We start from the raw sequence: 20,539 nt of genomic DNA on the forward strand, positions 1-20,539 counted from the left end.
AGGCTCTAATTTTATCTATTGTGCTCTTTTTAAGTACATTACGGGGTATATTCCCCTCTTCCGGTATTTCTTCCGGTATTTCTTCTTCTGGTTCTCTTGCGGTGGCGCCTAGTTCTTCTTCATCGGCCATTGTAACATAAGGTTCTTGTGGGTCCGTTATAGCGAGTGGTGGCGGCCTCTCCCTCCGTTGGTGTGTTGTAGCAACCGCTATTTTCGCAGGAAGTGTTTCCAGAGACTCTTTTGTTTGCTCGGTCTGAGCCGCTATCTTTTCAAGCGCACCGAGGACGGGCACAGTTGCGCTTTTTACCGGGGCAAAGAGTTGTTCACTTCCAACAGCAAAATCAGTTTGTAGTTGTTGCCGCGTTTGAAGTTGTTTTCGGACCCTGTCTCGTAACGGTATGAACTTTTTAAACGCTGCTAGCCGCTCTCTGGCTAGCCGAGTAGTAAGTGATTCGCCTACCATTATTGCAAATTGCTCCGTAATTTCTAATTTCCCTGTGGCAGCGTCAGACGCACGTTACCACGACCTATCGGGGAAAAAAAAATGTATACAACGTAAAAATTCACTTCCGTACGCTACATGCCAGGCTCCACGGAGTTTTCGTCTATAATCCTTCTAATGTTTTTGATCTTACTAGAAATCTCCCGCCGTCGTTCAAAAGCCTGTCCGAGTTTTTGTCGTATTTTTTCAACGGTAGTAAACAATCCAATAAATGCATTTACGTCATTGCCGTACAGGTTTTCATTGATCTTTATAAAAGAATACTCACGTGGCAAGGTATATCGACCTTTCTTTGATTGCTCGTTAATAATTTCATAATCGGACAATATTTTTTGGTTATCAAGCTTATCAGATAATACAATTCCTTGATTTTTTAATTTTGAAATCTCGGTTAAAATGTTATTGATGTCTTCGATATTCATATTCTTATAAACATCTTTATTTCTAATATAAAAAAAATGAACGGCACACCCGTTTGGCAACCCCGCTGGCGCCCTATGACGTCAGAGAGGCCCATCGGTGACATTCACATCTTGGAACCCCTTGGGTGCCTTCGCATCCATCTGAGCCCAAGGGAACCCCGAAACATACATCTCCGGGAGGGAGGCCTAGGGTGACAAACGTCATCGTAGACCGCCCAGAAGATATGCTTGGGGGACATCACTACATGTACTTAATTAAGGATGGATATATTTACAATGAAATGATGGGACGGCACAAGACAGCACAAACATAAAACGGCGGGGCGGAACTCTACGGCCGATTCGACCAATCAAAAGCAACCCAATTAAATTAACCCGGTTGCATGATTGTGAACAAAAGACAACCACACGCCCGGGTCAAGAGCGTGGGTTAGTTTTGATTGATCGAATCGGCTTTCGAAACCCCCAGGCTTATAACGAGTCGTCTTATATATAAGGTGACTAATACAACCGCGTCAGTCACAAGGTGTGTTATTGTATTTTGTTAAATTACTTAAAAAACACTATCAATAGCGTTTAAACAACACTAAATACTTCGATGAAACATAAAACAGAATATTACAGTTGTTTGTAAAGACAATTTATTCCATCAGTTTTCTTTAAAACAGACAATTTATTAATTGTAATAGACTGTAGCATTCACACTGTCGGTAACTTCGTCACTCGGTGATATACCATCACGAGTTATTCCCCTTTGATGTTATATATGAAAATCGAATTCTGTGTCCGGTCTTTTTTGAGATCGCTGTTTTAGTTATATTCTCTGCAACATCTCGAACTGATTTACTACAAATATCGAAGTACCTACCAGCCGCATTCATAGAGTGAAATATTTTTTCTTCGTGCGTTATTGTATCAAACGATTTGACACTCTTTGCTTTTTTTGCGTGTTTCCCTGTTTTACCTTTTTTGTTATTCTGACTTTGAGTAATGGATTGCAGGTTTATAAGAGAATTATTTAGACAATCAGAATCAATGTGATCAATAACGAAACCATCCTCGATTGGCCCCTTAAACGTTTCATATACCACCCTGTGAACAAGATAGATTTTTTTCCCAGCACCAAATATCAAATATCCGTGATTATTTTTCCATCCAACTGGTTTTTTTAGTCTGCGGTTTCGAACAACGCCGTCGCGAGATGCCTCGTAATTAACGAGCACAGGATGCGGCTGAAATTCTTGGTTCATTTGTATAATAATACTACTTGTCTAATTCATTATTTGGTTTAATTATAAACCTTTCAATGTAGTCCTGAGGAGTTTTGATGATTTTGTCCTTGACGGAGTCAATGACGGCGTTTTTTATTCGCTTGTCATAATAGCGTTTTAGTTCCCTGTATCGTTTGCCGCCACAGTTGATACATAATTGTGATTTACCACGCACCCCAACGTGGCAAACCAAGCAAGGGAGGGGGCCATTTGAACCATTACGAACGCTTTGTAAATGATACCCGCAGAATTCACCTCTACATGATTTATTGCACGGGGTTGTCGACCCAATCATCAACCATTTGCAGTGATTCATTATACTATATTCTTTCATTTAAATACTTGTTTTAATTATATGGAGGAGTTCGAGAGATTAGCAGCAATTAAGCCCTGGAAAAATATTAGGTTTAATTTTCGATAGAGTCCTCAAGGACGCACCAAAAGCGTTAATAAACGATAGAACCCTGTTGAATAAAATACGCGATTGTATCAATGAATTCAAGCGTGATGGTGCATCTCATAGTTGGTCAACATTTCGAATTGATGGCGTTGTTGATGCTACCATGAACGACAAACGCGCGGCAACGATAATATCACACCTTGACGGTAAAAAGTATTTTTTCAGAGTAAAATTCATTGTCCGGGTGGAATCAGGTAATTGGATCATACGTGATAAATTTGAACCGGTTCTCAGCGACAAGAAATCAGTCATTGTTAGCCGCGACTCCAAGCCAGGGCTGTTAACCGGAATTGACAGACCATACTATGAACGAGCGTATCCTGAAACAGCAGTTGTCTATGGAATATACCCGTTAAATAAGAAACCTGATATCGGAAAACTAGCGCCGATGAAACAGTCAACGGGGATAAATTGTGTAGCAGAACGAGTAATAGAGCATTTTACAAATGCGTGTCGAGGAAATAAACTGACCGATTTACGACGTAGCAAAATAAACCAATGGGAGGAGACAGTGCGCGAGCGAGGAGCAACCATCAGCGACATAGCGAGATTAGAAACGTCGTTGAGATTTCCAATAACCGTTACAACGATAACCGGTGAAGTATTATACGAATCAAAGTATAAATCAAAGGGAGCCCCAATCAAAATTATTGATCATAACGAACACGCGTGGACGCCCGCGGTCACAATATTTCCACGGGATAGAACAGTAAAGTATATCCCGGGGGAATTCCTGGGAGAGGATGGTTTTCTCGCGGAGAGGAAACTATTTGATGCTATTGCCTGCTTGTGTAAAAACGACCCTGTATCAGTGTGGTTACTTCGCAGCGCTGAAAACGATGTGGATACCTTTGATCAGTTTGTAAGACCAAACGGTGAATTATATCGCACTGAAGCGTTTCACAACAAGATGAAAAACACCGCCATGGAATTTGAAGAGCATGATGAACAACTGCTAACAAATTGTTTTACGATTCCATCGGTTGCGGCTCATGTTGCAGCAAGGAAAAATGCGTGGAGACCAACGCGCAAGGAATTTCTACCGGATGTACAATCCAGTTGTTTGGAATACTATCACGGTGGACTATGGAACACTGAATACAACCGCGACGCTATGATTTCCGTTGATATGGTTGCCTGTTATCCAGCGAGTTTTCTCGGGTATGGATCCGCCGCTGAGTACTTTAAACGATTTGGACACCCCAGACATGAAATGACTCGTGTTGCTATTAATGGACCACTGCCTGATTTTGATTTAACCGGATTCGCTCGCATAGTATCATTTGAATTCGCAGCAGGACTTCATCGCTGTTGTTATATTTGGATCGGTAGACACATGGCTGAAAAGAGATGGCTTCCAATAGCGCTGCTACGGTTTATGATTGATTGTAGCATGCTTGTATCGTTGATTGTCAGTGACGCGATTATATCATACCGGGCGCAGACTGAAGTCTGGTTACCAGAACCAGAGCGTCTAGATAGCATAATTGACGAATCCAGAAAACACATTGATGCCGACGAGGAATATATCATCGAATGGTCCAAAAAGATATTCAACCAACGAAACCGCGAGGCAAAAGATCTCGGTAGAAGAATAATTGGTAAGTTCACACAAGGTGGAAAAAACTGCGACTACAAACGATATTGCTCACGGCTGATTATAGATGACGCAGAATATGATTTCGTAATCAAGGACGCAGTGGCAAAAAATAGATACGTGAACTGCAAAACAGCTTTCTTGTCCAATGGAACAAGGTTGGATACAGTTGTTACCTACAGCGATGGAGACAGCCCGGCATATCCACATTTGAGGGCGTCTATGCTGGGTTACGCCGCTATCAATTTATTCTCGATGATAAATAGATTTCCCGACACCGCGGTTAGAGTTGCGATTGATTCATTTTATATAGACGTAAAGTATAAGGGAAACATAGCCGAGTTTACTAGTCCGGACGAGAGTTGGGGTATATGGAGAATTAAAAATGAAATACGACGCGATTATTCCCCGTCAGCAGATGTCACCGTTGAAAATAATTACTTACGCGGTGATAATCTATCAGAATGGTCTAATGCACCACCGTGTTCTGATCCAATTTGTAGATATAAAACAGTTTATTTAAGCGGCTGTGGCGGGTCAGGAAAGACGACTCGGGCAATTGAATTATTTCGAACGCGGGCAAGTATAATCGTGCTTACACCGACCCATAGACTAGCGCGAGAGATAAAACAACGAAATGTTGACGCCGTTACTTATCACAGCTTTTTTCGATACAGCGGCGGTGAGTGGACTCCTGATCGAATGGGGGAAAAATTTATTCCTGAGGTTATCATCTGGGATGAGATATGTACTGTTTCGTTAGATGTTTTACAAATGTTTCTTGAGTGGTTGCTGCGCGCGAATACAGCGGTGATAATGTGCGGAGATCATGGCCAACCACCACCATTTGTCGGCGAGGGTCCACATGATTGGTTAAAGGGTTTTGTGGACTATTATGAAGAAACCGATACTGATTACCGAGCACTTGATGAACAACTGCGCGAGGTTAAAAAATTAATCAGATTACAGCCGGATAGAGTTCAATGTGAAATAATCCGCGAGGTGATTCCGGAAACGCCGTTAAATGAATTCTGGGAAATATGGAGACCAAACGATTTGATTGTAGCGAGTAGAAAGATAGTCAGAGACACACTTCAGCGGAAGTTGTTTGCGTTGCATAAGGAAAAGTTTCCAACGCGCCCAGTGCCGTTATGTTATAGACCCGCGGACACACGGCGGCAGAACATTGAAGTTGAAATCCCGGGCCCGACAGCGTCAGGGACAAAAAAAACAAATTCTTGTGCTGAATGATATTGTGCTCGTTGATATCAGCTTCGTCGAGGACGCGCTACGTGCTGATAAATCCCCGTGGACGCTAGGATACGCAACGACAATACATTCCTCGCAGGGATTAACCATCACGGACACAATTGTTTGGATGGTTGATAATCGCATCGAATGGTCAAATCTAGTCTATCTTGCAGTGTCCAGAGTACGGAGAATGAATCAGCTTCGAAGAATTGTTATTGACGAAGCCAGTGACAACGATGACATTATTGATGCTAGCGTCATTGATAGAAAACTCTCGGGTTACCGCCAACAGGATAAAAAAAAACAGCGGCGTTTTGATATTGATGCCGAATTAATAATTGCGTTACGACAACAACAGAATAATCACTGCGCGAGTTGCAATTGTGTAATGCGCTGGCGTTATTCGGATAAAGACGCTCGCCAATTTACCGTGGACAGGATCGATAACAGTCTCGGTCATGTCAAAAACAATGTGAGGTTGACCTGTCTTGAGTGCAATAGACGCAACGGCGCTAGTTAAGACCACGCGGGGGCAATTGAGTATCGTCAGGTATCACTTGTAGTTGCTCGCGTGTAAACCCCCGCTGTGGGGCAGTTGAATCCAGTCTATAGATCGGTGGTCTACCAGTTGATCGTGTTATCGTTGATATGTTATGTGTGGTAACACTCCAAATAGGATCAGTAGCTCTTTTTTTACCGCCTTCAAGCTCTCCTGGTTCATACAGATATCTAACAGTGACATCGCCGAAAATCGGCTTGGAAACGCTATCTATTTTTGATCTTCCGGGTATATACTTTTTTTTAATCGCGTCGCTGGGCTTCATGTTGATTGCTCGGGTAATCTCGTTATTTAACGCTGAAATTACGCCTGGCAACCTTTTGACCCATTCACGAGATCGTTTTTCTTGGATGAATTCCTTCGCGTATTGATACCCAAATAACCGTTCAGCAAGAGTCCGATTGAATCGTTCAACAATTGCCTGATCACGATGTAGCGCAGTATGACCTCGTCGTATCGCGACGCTATGATGTTTCAGCGTTGATAAAACAGCGCCGCGAAATTCATTGCCAGGATCAACTTGTAATAGATTTGGCCAGCGCAGAGGACCCCTTCGGTAAATCCGCTCAAACGCATCGGCTACTTCAGTTGCTGACTTTGTTTTTAACGGCTCTGCTTGTTTGTATCGACTCGCAACATCAACTACGGTTAGCGCGTATTTGTAACCGTTGTCATGCGGCAGAAATAGTATATCAGCTTGATGAACTTCATTGGGTACGGTAACATCAAAGCGCGAGAAGTTGATTTGTTTAGGTGGCGGTAGATAGATTTGCCATATAGCCTGTTTGGATAACCAATTAGCCGCAGTGGCCTTTGTTACTTTTGCAGCGCTTGCGAGTTTACCAATTGCGGCCTTCCCCTTCCAGTATCCTCTCGGAGAATAATAGATGGATTCCATGTTGTTATTATAAACGCTAGCGTTTTCAATTACCAGCGCGAGAAGCTCCGCTTCCAATCATTAATTTACCTTTCATAGCCGATTTTACCAACCATGAAGCCAATTTTTCTTTGAATGATTTATCAGGAATAGCATTTAACGCGTGAATTAATTTTACATCCGCGATATGACGCTGTTGCAGATCGCTACTTTTGTAGTAAGCAACATCATGAGCATGACACGCCTTATCGATAGCGTTTATTGGATACTCACCGGGTTTGGGCTGATTTTGATCATCGAGTCTGATATCTAATCGTGTTCCGGGGCCACAGTAGCTATATCCTGGGAGGTGCTTTTCTCCTGGATACTTTGCCCACGGTGTTCCGGGGAGTTTTGATAACTTGGCTGCAATATCACCTCCTCGCTTTTTTTTAAAGCATCCCCGGGTCTAATAGAAATAAATCTAAATTTTTTTGTACCGCATCGTGCACACTTACCAGTAACTGCCGATCTGTTATTTCTTGTTGTAACGGTTGTCATATCATTTGTGCCAGTACGCACTCTACACTTCACACAATATAAATCCATAATTTATGTATAGAGATATGAATATAATTGATTTTTCGGCGACTAAAACAAGAGAACCAGTTAAGCATGTTGCAGCGTTACCAAACTCGATCCGGATGATTATCATCGGACCATCTGGATCCGGCAAGACGCAATTGTTACTCAATTTAATAATGAGATGGATGAAGTGGGATAAGTTGTATTTAATCGCCCCTAGCGTGGATGATCAACGATGCTACGAGGTGTTGAAAGATTTTAACGAGAATGCATCAGCGATCGCTGAAAAAAATGTTATTGAGTTTATTACAGATATCAATGATGCACCAGGTATTGATGATATTGATGGCGACGTTAACAATCTAGTCGTGTACGATGATGTTATGTTAGACAATCAAAAAAACCCAGCTAGGATATTTTCCAGAGGCAGGCATAAAAACACCGACGTGATATATGTCACTCAACGATACACTCAGATTCCAAAAGTAATCAGAGACAACTGTAATATTCTTGCTGTATTCAACGGCGTTGATACACACACGCTACGAAATATTTGGCAGACATGGTGCGGCGGTGATATGGACTTTAATGGTTTTCGAAACTTTTTTAGTCATGCTCAGTCGACCCCACATGGATTTGTAACGATAAATTTACATGATCCTCGGACACGATATCGTATCGGACTTGACCAAATATTCGGTTAGTTGTAAATAATTTTCATTGTAAATAGCCCCTTAGCAGCAGGGGGGGGGGGGCAATGACATCGACGCGGTCGTCGCGCTTTTTTACCGGACGCTGACGACGCTGGGATCGGCGCGCAGAAAGTATTAATTAAACCAAATGACGATTGGACGACCCCCGACGACGACGTCGTTTTTTTTTACCGGGCGCTGACGACACCGGATCCGCTGAGTGCAGAAAGTATTAATTAAACCAAATGACGATTGGACAAAATGTCCGATTCGCCCCCCCTGCTGCTTCGGGTTTTACATATTTATCTCTATCACGATATCTCTGTGTCTTTGCTAGCTGTAATACCTTCAGGTGTGAATTTATCTATAATTTTAGTTATAACTTTTGGTGGGTCAGGTTGTGGTTGAGGATGTTTCTGAGGTGGTGGTTGAGCTGCTTGAAGACGACCAACAATATCAATAGGTAATGTCTCAAGAGATTTTTGAGCCGCCTCAGTTGCTGTAACAATTTTCTTTGTTGTTACTGCACATGACTGTCTACAAAAGTTTTGAATTTTTGTGCAGGAAGGAGGTCTATGGGGGTGACACCAAGACTTACCGCACATGACTGTCTATAAAAGTTTTGAATTTGTGTGCAGGAAGGAGGTCCATGGAGGTGACACCATGACTTACCGCACATGACTGTCTATAAAAGTTTTGAATTTGTGTGCAGGAAGTAGATCCATGGGGATGACACCATAGTTACCGCACTGAGTGACAAAATTATTTCTGGCCAGATCGTAGATTACTTGGAACTTATTCTGCATACTGCCTGTAATAAGATAAAAACCATAATGTTTATTATTATTATTATTATTATTATTATTTCCAGAATACACAAGCTTTCACATACAAGCGTCAAATAATATTCATGTAAAACATTAAATTATGACTGTATGATATTGAATTATCACCTATTAGCACAGTATAACATTAAGTTTTCATTTTGTGGCACTGTATACTATTAAATGATCACCTATTATTTATATGTAACGTTAAATTATCCCCTACTAGGCAATAACAAAAGTACTTTATGCACTTTACACTTTATGAACTGTTGTTTTAGAGAAAGATAACTGTAAGCAAAGACTTTTAATGACAACATTACCCAGGTACGCGCAAAAGAGAGACAAATGAAAAACAGAGATAAAAATAATTAAAGGTAGAAAAATAATCATGATTTGTTGATTTCGTTGTGGTGAACTTTTTCTGATGGAATGTGGAAACGATCAAGACGTGGGTTGTTTCCCTTTGTTCATACATTTGTTGTTGTAGGTTACCGCTATTTGTCAGTAAATGATAGGCTATACATTGCTGCCAGTATATCTAGTGGAGGAATAAGCCGGAACAACCAGGAAAAGAACCATTGACCCACGGGAGACTGCTGGCAAGCTTTCTCACATACCCACGTTAACCTAACCTGAGACTCAAACCTACGTTGAAAATGGATAGATATTGGTGATCTGTAAAGGCGAGAGCCTACCACCACTCAGCCACCCGGGGCCGTTTGATCATGCAGTGCATTTCGCTTTCTTAGACTATTAATTGGAACAACATAGACCCACCAGAAACCCACATATCCCATTCTATGGTTACAGTTTGGTATGTTTGATACACCCGACATTCAAAAAATAAACAAACAAAACAAAAGCCATGGCTTATGAATTATGTGAGAGTTATGCATTTGTGGTTCTTGTAAGTTTTATAAGACACTGAATCAGCCTCTGCTGAATGTTCTGTAAGTCTTTAAAGTCTCATTATAGTCAGATCTCCACTGTCCTACGTTAAAATTTGACAACGACATCTTAGGGGTCATGTTCTGGTGACCTTTGGATTAGCCAATGGAAATGCAGCTTTCAGAACTCTGAAAGTGAATAAAATCGTTCGGTGCACATTAACGCTCTTAAGCTACACTTTCAAACGCGAAGTTATAATACTTCATCTGATTGGTTGATACCATTAGCGATTATGGTTATGACAAAGGTCATCAGAACATGACCCCTAAGCGGTTGCTGTCCGATCTTCAAGTAGGACAGTGGATATCTGATTTTAATCATATTGTAAGTAGTTAATAAATTTGAACTGAACATTCGAAATGTTCTTTAGCTCTTTCTCTCCATTTTAATGTCATCTGCATTGTCATTGTCCGTTTACTGAATGAAAATACATGGCTATATATCATTTAGGAAAATAGCTCTCCCTCTCTTTTAATTTAGCAAGATCGCAACAAACAATGTTGTATTATTGCTAGGTTTTCATGATCCTTCTCTGGATTATATGGTGCAAAATAAAATTAGGCCTTTTTCCGATAAGGCACAAAATATAACAGTCATTTGGATTCGCCTTTTCTGGCCTTTCCAATGAACACAAGATCATAACATAGTAGTTACGGTTAGATGGACTAAAATCTTATCGCGACAAGGGACAGTTATAAGTTGGCTTGTTTGCCCCTTTTGTGTTATTAATTACTGTTATTAATTACTTTAGAAAAAGATGTTACGACCGTTCTCACGCTTTAAACTTATCAAAGGCGTTAGCGTTTCTTCCATTTCTCGCATGAGTAGTACAGTGAGGTTACTTCCGACAGTATATATGCAAACAGAGGAGTTTATATTGGAAAGTACAAACTCTTGAACGTTGCTAGTTGGCCTTTTACTACCTAATGGTATGGGAGAAACATCCGAAAATGAATGCCTCTTTCTATGGTTGGACTGGGAAAAAGAATGGCTTGTTATATCTTGTTCAATGGTTACGTTGTTTTCAGAATGTTTGCCTTTCCCGGAGTCGAACGCAGCCATTGTGTTCTGAACCTGGTACAAACGTCAGTATAGAGCAATTGCACTATTTGGCCTTTACTGTGTGGCATAGGCTTGCACTTGAATATTATTCACTAGAACCATTGAAACGGAAACAGAAAGTCAAAATATACGGGAATTCTAGATTGCTCACACATTATTAGATTAAATTTTTGGAGTGAGGAGATATTTATCCAACTATATCCAAGACAAACAATTTAATCCATTAGAGAAAAAAAAAAAAGAAAAATGATAATAACGGTGTGTTCGTTGCATGTTTACAGGTGATCTACTATTATTGAAAAAGTTGAAAAGAAAAGACAATGATTATTCGTCATTATTATTTTCATTAGTTTTAGAAATAATCTTTGCGCTCGGTCTTTCTTTATTCCTAGGTAAACTAGAGAAATGTAAAGATATTGAGAACATTTGTTCAAAGTTTGAAATTCCGACCTTAATGCGTGAAAAAGTATCAAGAAAATAATATCCTTAAAGAAATACAGCTTCATGGATCACAACAAGGAAATTAAAAGAGTATAACAAACTGTTTTCATCTATGCCTGAAAATTGCATTTGGGTGGTGGTTGTCTTTTTTCAACGATGTTTTAATGTTCTGCAGCGTGTTATGATTTAAGATCAGAAACATGTCATTAGAGGCTGGATTATCGTTTGATTAATATCCATGCCTCTACTACTTGAATTACTTTAACTATGTATTGTGAATTATGTCAAATGTTGATTCGTTCCTACTGTATCAAAGTCAGTATTAGAACAATGTGAATTTAACATTTTAAAGAAAACAACGATTCCAGTGCATTGATAAATATTTTAAATGCGCACTCTATGGAGGGAAATTTAGTGACTGATATGAAAATAAATTATGTGTACTCACTATAGAGAGTATAAATGAAACATTTTCCAGCAATGTTGAGGAGAAGAATATTCAGCATTTGTGTCTGGTCGACAGATAATGATGCCAAATTTCGATTTACATCAATGGTTTCAATTAGCTGTTTGAAAGAATTGAGCTGCTGACTGAACTGTTTTCCAGGCCGAGACATTGAATGGGAGATTAAAACAAAGGATGATGTCAAGTAAATGTAATACCATGCTTTGAACTCCCTCAAACAACGTCTAGAACTTTGGTCGTAAGCAGTAAATATTCCAGAGAGAATGTTTATTTATCCTGTACACTAGCGTAATCCATACATGCACCATACGAAAAAAAACTATGAAAGGACAAACCTAATAAGAGTCCTGAAAGAGCGAACTCTATAAATTTGATGTGAACTTGATTTTTTGCTATCCATTTTCTACTCATTACACGGCCCATAAAGTTGCGCATTCCATCTTACAAAGCATAGATGCACTTCCCTAAGTTATTATGACCCGTAAAACTACTGATTTTGTTGTCTAGCGTTGATAGATATAAATAAAAAGGGCGATTTTGTATATGGCATAACACAGTCTCAAAGGCTGCAATCATTTTTGACGCAATTTTACGGTCGCGAATTTAAAGTTGACAATAACGATCATTTTCTTGAAAATCAAGGGTTTTATTTAAAACGTTACATAATAAATGTACATCTGTTGTCCTTCCGCCTCCTTTTTTATCGACATGTTTGTCTATCTTTACAGTTGTATCTTCCTGTATTTAGTACTTTTACAAAGGAAACGGACTCTTAAATTAATATTCAAATAAATAATCGCCCCTATGTGGAAACATTTCAATTAAATTTCATTTTGATATTTGCTTCAGTTTCATCTAACGTGACAGTTGTTTTCTATTTGACCGACAAGACCTCGAAGATATTTTAATGATACGCGAGTTACATTTGAATTATCAAAGCGTCTTTCTTTCAAACGAAGCACTTAACATGCTTTATGAGCTACATGTGAGGCAACTGGGAGATAAACACTATACATCTAAGATCATTGGAAGCCTATCGGAAATTTAAAGGTCCTTGAACGACTTGTGATATGATCATGTTTTCTCTCTTAAGATGAATATTATGTTCATTATAATTTACACGAATTTTAAAATATTCTTTTTGAAAAGAAGTTCGCATTAATCCAAAAATAAACGATTACTACGAATGTAAATGGTGATACCGTTAACAAAAGCCAAAACTCAACAGTTTTAGTTGTATTGAGAGCAAGAGTACATACTGTTCCAGAATGCGATGACAAAGATGCAAGAAGTAGGATTAATGTGTCTTAGGCATTCTTAGTAGTGGCAGTGGCAGCAGCAGTAGCAATGTATGCATTGATCAAAGTGTTTGAAAATTTGCTTATGACTATCTACAGCAAAATTTATAATCATTTACATTTCAGCCCCTTCTAATTTCGAGGTGACACATCAAGCCTTCTAGAATACCTTCTGTGACCTGTTTCGAAGGAAGAGATACAAAAATGGATAGATGCATGCCTTCCTGTACGAAAGAAACGTTTTTCTGACTTAGACTGTTCAACCAAGCATGTATTCATCGATACATATATGTATGTGTGACATTATAGATGAACAGAAACATTTTCGTACAAAGCATGACCTAAAAAATAATTTGAAAAATGTGACTCCATTTTAAAATATAACCTAAAAAGTAACTTAAACAACGTGACTCCATTTTAAAATAAAAATTGGTCGTAAAGTGGCAGAAATGGCTAAAGCAATGCTGTTATCATCGTTGTCGTTATCATCATTATCATCGTCACCAGCAGAAACCGCATAGATACATTAAGAGAGAGAGAGTAGATACATTGAGAGAGAGAGAGAGAGAGAGAGTAGATACATTGGGAGAGAGAGAGAGAGAGATTGCATAGTTCCATGTGAAACCAATATTCTCCTTAAATTAAGGAAAAAAAGCAGTGGGAGAAAGTAATGAAAATGATGTCATTTCGCGAAGAAAACCGTAGAAAGATATTTTGCAGATGATGATAATCTTGGAAAATAGAGGACAGTCTGAGTGAACCATATCTCGTACTGACTCTGCAGAAGCAGAGAAGGAATGGAATCTACCTTCCAAATTATGCAGAATGTTCTGTTTACGAATACTACTACTACTACTACTACTACTACTACTACTACTACTAATAATAATAATAATAATAATTTTTAAAAAAGTCTTCAGTGAATGACGATTACACATTTTGTCGTCGACGTGGCCCTCAACGTATTTACAATGTATGTTATTTAAAAGTCACTTACGCTAAAGTATACAGACACACGTACTCAGATTTAAAGTTGATTAACTGATATAAAAATAATGGTCAACAGGTAGGTGAACATATTTGACAGTTATACATATATCAGCTTGTCAGGAGACATACGAACATACGTAGAATAAATATCTAACGGTTATGTGACAACTGTTTCGTTTATTTGATCTGAACGGTGTAAATAAAGACATGATCAGACACGATACAGAATAAAAGAATTTCAGAGAGAAACTGTAGACTCAGTTTAAAAAGAAACCTGTGTTAAATACATAATTCGTTATAAACAAGAAAAACACCACAGTGCGTTTATCATATAAACCGGACAAATATGCAAAACTGCTTAGGTGTTTAGATCTGTATCGGCGGAAAATACTATGTTTGTTTTAGCGTAGGGGTACGTCAATGCCGCCAGGCCGCGACGTATTCATAAGCATATCAAAAGAATTCTTCCCTCCGACTCAAGAGTTGTATCGTTCTTTCTTAAATCTATCACATTCTGTTTGTAAATGTCTTAGCGAAAGTATTCAAACTTTCCGTGATTAGTTAAAAATTGAAATTTTATTGTCATCTAATATTTTGATGCAATACCACTTATCATTTAGACATTTTCAAAGGAATAATAGCAAACGTCACACTATCTATTTTTAGATATGAACGGTTTTGATTTTATTTTTACACACACACACACACAGAGACACACACAGACAGACACGCACACATGGTCTTAATAGAAAAGAGTGAGAATCAACGAGCATTGTAAAATTCAGCAAATAATTTATCTCCCTAGAATACAAAGCGAAAATGTTAACTTACGCCATTGCGAATTAATTCCCAAATAAGCCTACAATAAAAGACACAAGTTCTAATAATTAATGTTCTGAATAAAATTTAGTGGAAATCCAAATCGAATCTAACGCAAAAGGTGTTGATGTGCCTGTGGTGGCCCGTATAATGCTGATGTGCCAGGAGTCTTTTGTTGAATCACACTAATACAATTCAAGAATTCATTCTTACTTGAGATTTCGCTATAAATTCAGGTCTCTATTTCCAAGAACGTTAATTTTGAAGAGCATTTTGTATTTCCAGACTAGAATCATTTGAAGTAAACAATTTGAATAAATAAAATTCCAGCCCAAATGAATTTATGGACACAACAACAATACAATTGATTTTCTATGATTTTAAAGCACGAACGAATTATATATTTCCATTAACAAGACTATATAATCATCAACTTGACCTCAGGTCACAATTATCATGTTCTAAAACAACAACTATTACATAACGAAAAAGAACATTCTAGAAACTTCTTAATGGTTACAAAATAAAATCTTACTTACAGAAGGTCTGTTACTACAATTTTAATATAGAATACGCAATATGTCAGGTAGACCTGGTATATTTATGATGGAAATACAATAACCCAGACTCGTACTCAAATAAATATGCATGTTTCTATTAGCAATGATCCTAATATTAAACCCGTACGCAAAGAGAATGTTTTACCTACCTATTAGCTGTTTACAAAAAAAAGCAAGGATTCATGTCAATTAGGAAATGAACTTAATTTTGGAGAAGGTCAAGTCCAACACAGAATGTTACATTACACTAACATATAACGAGATACAAAGTTAAAAAAAGATGAAAGATTATATATATATATATATATATATATATATATATATATATATATATATATATATCCTTCTCATACTACTTAATGTCCAATTTACATTACCTGTCATTTGCAAATTTAGAGACATATATAAATACTGTTAATAATATTGTTAGGATTCTGTGTCTTAAAACTATCTAAGAGAATGATCTTTCTCTTTGGATGAAAACTGCGCAATGAATATTAACCGGTAAAAAGTTGGCTTTGCCACACATCGGTATCATTGCCATGTCATGTCACATTTCCTCCGTTCCAGTCACTTAAATAATTGACTTGCTTGCAAGTTTTTCTTGACAAAGTAAAATAAATGATTTACCAAAGTGTAAATAGTTCAAAATAAACATTTTCCTTCTTTTCTGCGATATACTTCGAATATATAATATTTTATTTTAGAATCAATATCAAGACTATGTAAATATATATATTGTTAGAAAATTTGTGTTTGTAATTGTTATTTGTTTGTAATGCACCTGGCCAGTTTTCAGACTTGCCGCATTGTTATTTTTGAAAGAATTACTCATATCTCCTTGCTTTAATAAGTTGTAGCAAACTTGCTTTCTCACGATTTCAGCAGTGAAACAAGATATTCTTCCATGGAGGTTATGATAACGAAATCTATTATTATATGCAGCTTATTAATTTTTTGGCAATAAAAACAGTTCATTCGTTGATTACACCTTTGTCGTTCTATTAGCTAGAATAATAAATACGTGAATTTGTTTAGTTAGTGTTCTTGAAGAACTCTACACTGATGTTCTCAACTGGCGCCAGTAAAAGTAAACACTTCAAAATATTTTGGTCGGTTAATATTTTCACTTAGTTCTTAAAGCACCCGTTTTGATGTCCCCAAGTTTCTCTGAAAATCTGTTAATTACTGTGAAACTTTTTTGCAGCAAACTTTCGTATGGATTAAACAAGTACGTACAAATCAAGATACCATCAAATACATTTTAATTGCTTGTGCCTCGCAACCGGAAACATTTGACTTCATTCAGGAATACTGAATTCAGTTAGACTCAAATTATGACAGACGTGTCATACAGAGTGCTACTTGAGTGGGTGTGGCGAGCCAGGATGAGACGGAGACACGGTACTCAAGGTAAGACTTGTCTTTTATGATTTGTAGGATAAGATTCATGTCTAGTATTGCACTACTAGCAATATTACTTTTACCAGATTTTAAACAGATTATCCATCCCACAAAGGTGGTGTAGACAGAAAAGGTTGATTCCTGTGGTTCTGTGTGCAAAGTTCAACGAAAGGTTCAGAATTTTGGAGCAGTTGTTGATACGGTGATGATTCATGCATTAACGACCATATGTTAACATAAGTTAATGAATAAAGTCCAGATATGAACATGGATACATTATTATGAGCAAAAGGGTAAAGGTTACGTTTTCGCAGTTCAGCATGCCATCAGACCGGGAAATATTTGACTTGTGTCAAATGAAAAAAGTTTATGAAAATAAAGTTTTGATTTCCTTCAACAATTTCTCAAAAGGTGCAAACATATTTTCCACATTAACGATTTATTCATCATTGACGCAGTTGGTACCTAACATTTCAATCTCTAAATGTCATGTGTAACACGTATTAAGAATTATTAATCAACCAATTGTAGTACACTGCGAACTGTCCATGCTATACTGTAGCAAAGCAGGCATGTTATTCATGTTTAAATCTTGAATAAGAGAAAGTTTAAAAAAGATAATGCATTGGATAGAGATGATCCAAATTTTAAGCCGGAAACTTACAAACTTTACATAATTAGCTTTTCAAAACTTCTCACAATTGTTTACCATGCTAATAATTACAACAAAGGTTTCAAAATATTTAAAATGTAAATCTATTTTATTGATCCTAATTCAAAAAGTTATGGATTCTTACATTTTAGGCAAAATCTCTAATTTAGATCAGTTTGGTGGGGTCCCCTGGATTTAATCGTGGGGCTCCTGTTAGCACGGCATTTGGAAAAAAACTTTTAAATAAGTTTGTTATGAAATCGAACTTAAAATTTTCTTATCTCACTTTAAAATTACTTTCTCTCTATAGCATATCTTTAAAAATTACTTACGCGCGGGGCCTCCGTGAGAGCGTGCCGGCCCTGCCAGTTAGTACTTGACGTGGGGTATGTTATTGCTTAGTACAACACTTTGATTGGGGAATGAATGCCACTCAGTTGTATTGTGTACCCTGTACACTCTATGTCTGGGTTGTATCCATTCGTTCCTGCTAAATACCCTACTATCAGCATCGTCAGCAGCATCTTTCGATCGATCGATTTGTGGGAAGATTAATTATAGCTCAGTGAAATCTAAAATGCATATTAAAGAGAAACCTCGAGATTAATCCTGGGAATGGATAACATTTGTACTTCATTGTTAGCATATTCTGATGTCTAGAACTTAGGTCGAAATGAATCCAGGGAGGCGACCATTTTTCAATTTTCGTAGAAATTATGTTGATGTTTGGCCCAATTACTACACTTTCATTGTAAAAACAACTAATCGTGCTTCCTTCATATGAACAATATAAATGGAGACTTTTAAAAAATTGAGAATGATATGATGCGTGTTCTCGTTTTTTAAAACAGTTTCTTTCCAAGTGAGCACTTTAAAAATCTGGCCCGGTGAGATCACCCTCTTTACCTCCAGTAGTACCTGGGTAGCGACATCAATAAAATGAAAATGGTGTTATGTGTAAGCCTTCAACTGCGTAAAACATACTCGTACTTAGGTTCTTCTGAAAAATTACGTTGTTATTTCCGGTAATTATTCACAGTCAAACAGTGACTTTCATTCTTTAAATATGGTATTTAATATATAACCAAACATAGCATTGTGTCATATCACTTACAGTAATGAGTTGCCTAAGACTGGAGTGATATGGTGTTTCTCGAGGTAATTATGTGTCCGAAAGAGGTTTGATTTAAGACGTTTCGGGAGAACCTATCTTTGAATTCTGATGATAAGAAAGAGTTTTACCCCAACTAGAACTATGTATCAGAGCGAAACAATGATATTCATTGTACTAACTATTGGAACAAAAAGGAAATTATAACTCAGGACCAGAAACACAACGCATCCGCTTAACGAATATACAAATTACTTCTGAGAAAGGTGCCTTGCATTTAAAGAGCACGTAATTGCAATTGCTTGCAAGTGCATACTTAAAGCTTTTTTGAAAAACATTATAATCTCCTGATTGATCTTAAGATTTAGTACAGACGACCATCTTCTAAATGTATAAACAAACTTGAAAGATTATAGTCTGATTAAGTTTCAACAGGCGTCTGCCTATGCAGACATGTTCAAAACCAGTACTAAATCCTTGCAATACAGACAGTTTCCACTGAGGGAAGTTCTTAATGGAGCACGCAAATATGTTATGCTCATTCGTCTACGACGCCAGTCATATTTATAAAGAATGTAACATGGAATGGGGCATGTTTATTATCCATATGACTGTTTCACTTTTCATGTTGTGCTTTCTTAAGTGACTGTTATAATAATGCTTGATCAAAGTTGAGAATCTGCGGTTTGCTCCCGTCAATCTGTTATATAGCAGACGGTTTGTTTTGCGCAGTCGGAGAGAGTGAGAATTTGTTGGCTCAGAAACATGCAGTCCAAATATTACTAGTAACAAGGGTCAAGTTTGAGAGCATTATTGTCTTATTTAAAGTCTAGCCGCTGAAACAAACGTTTGCTTATAAAAGTTTGTGAATTGTAACACATAAAAAGTAGATGATTTTTGAACTCCTGAAATTATGATTTATGCAGTCACTCTCACACTTCATTTAGTCGTTTTAATGATTTATGCAGTCACTCTCACACTGCATTTAGTCGTTGTAATGATTTATGCAGTCACTCTCACACTGCATTTAGTCGTTGTAATGATTTATGCAGGACACACGGTACTAATGGTACGGAAAAATGGGAACCAGCCTGGAAATGGGTAAACATAAAATAGAGTAAATATGGGTTACACTGACCAGGATTGGTTAATAATGTAAGTTATGTTGTAGGAAAAAGAATCTTTTGATAGCTTATCCTAGTTGTAAGTGAAAAAATAGAGACATTGTTTTATTGATGGAATTTCATTCCTTTAACATTCTTGAGTTTTGAACACTCATTACTAAAATTAGCACCTGATTCTTTGGTGCGGAATTGAAAGCACAGGTTTCAAACACATGCTGGTCCAGAAAATGCCGCGGCTCATCCTTTCCTCTACATTGAAGCTGACATCCAGGTTTCATTTATACTGATAAACATAGGGGTGATCATGACCAATCAAAAATTTTAAGTTATTGATAGGTTTACTATGGGAACTGAATTAGTATCGTGAGTCCTGCAGCCACTCTCACACTGCTTTTAGTCGTTGTAATGATGTATGCAGTCACTCTTACACTGCTTTTAGTCATTGTAATGAAAAAGGAGCTATCCACTATTTTGTAGTTACTAACTGAGATTGGCATATTAAAAATTTGTCTATAAACTCTTGTCCTGATTCAAATTGGCAAAGTGTAAATTGGACGATAAACTCTTGTCCTGATTCAAATTGGCAAAGTGTAAATTGGACGATAAACTCTTGTCCTGATTCAAATTGGCAACGTGTAAATT

This window comes from Sinohyriopsis cumingii, chromosome 11, assembly GCF_028554795.1.
Source record: "Sinohyriopsis cumingii isolate HCF-2022 chromosome 11, ASM2855479v2, whole genome shotgun sequence".
Classification (NCBI taxonomy): Eukaryota; Metazoa; Mollusca; class Bivalvia; order Unionida; family Unionidae; genus Sinohyriopsis; species Sinohyriopsis cumingii.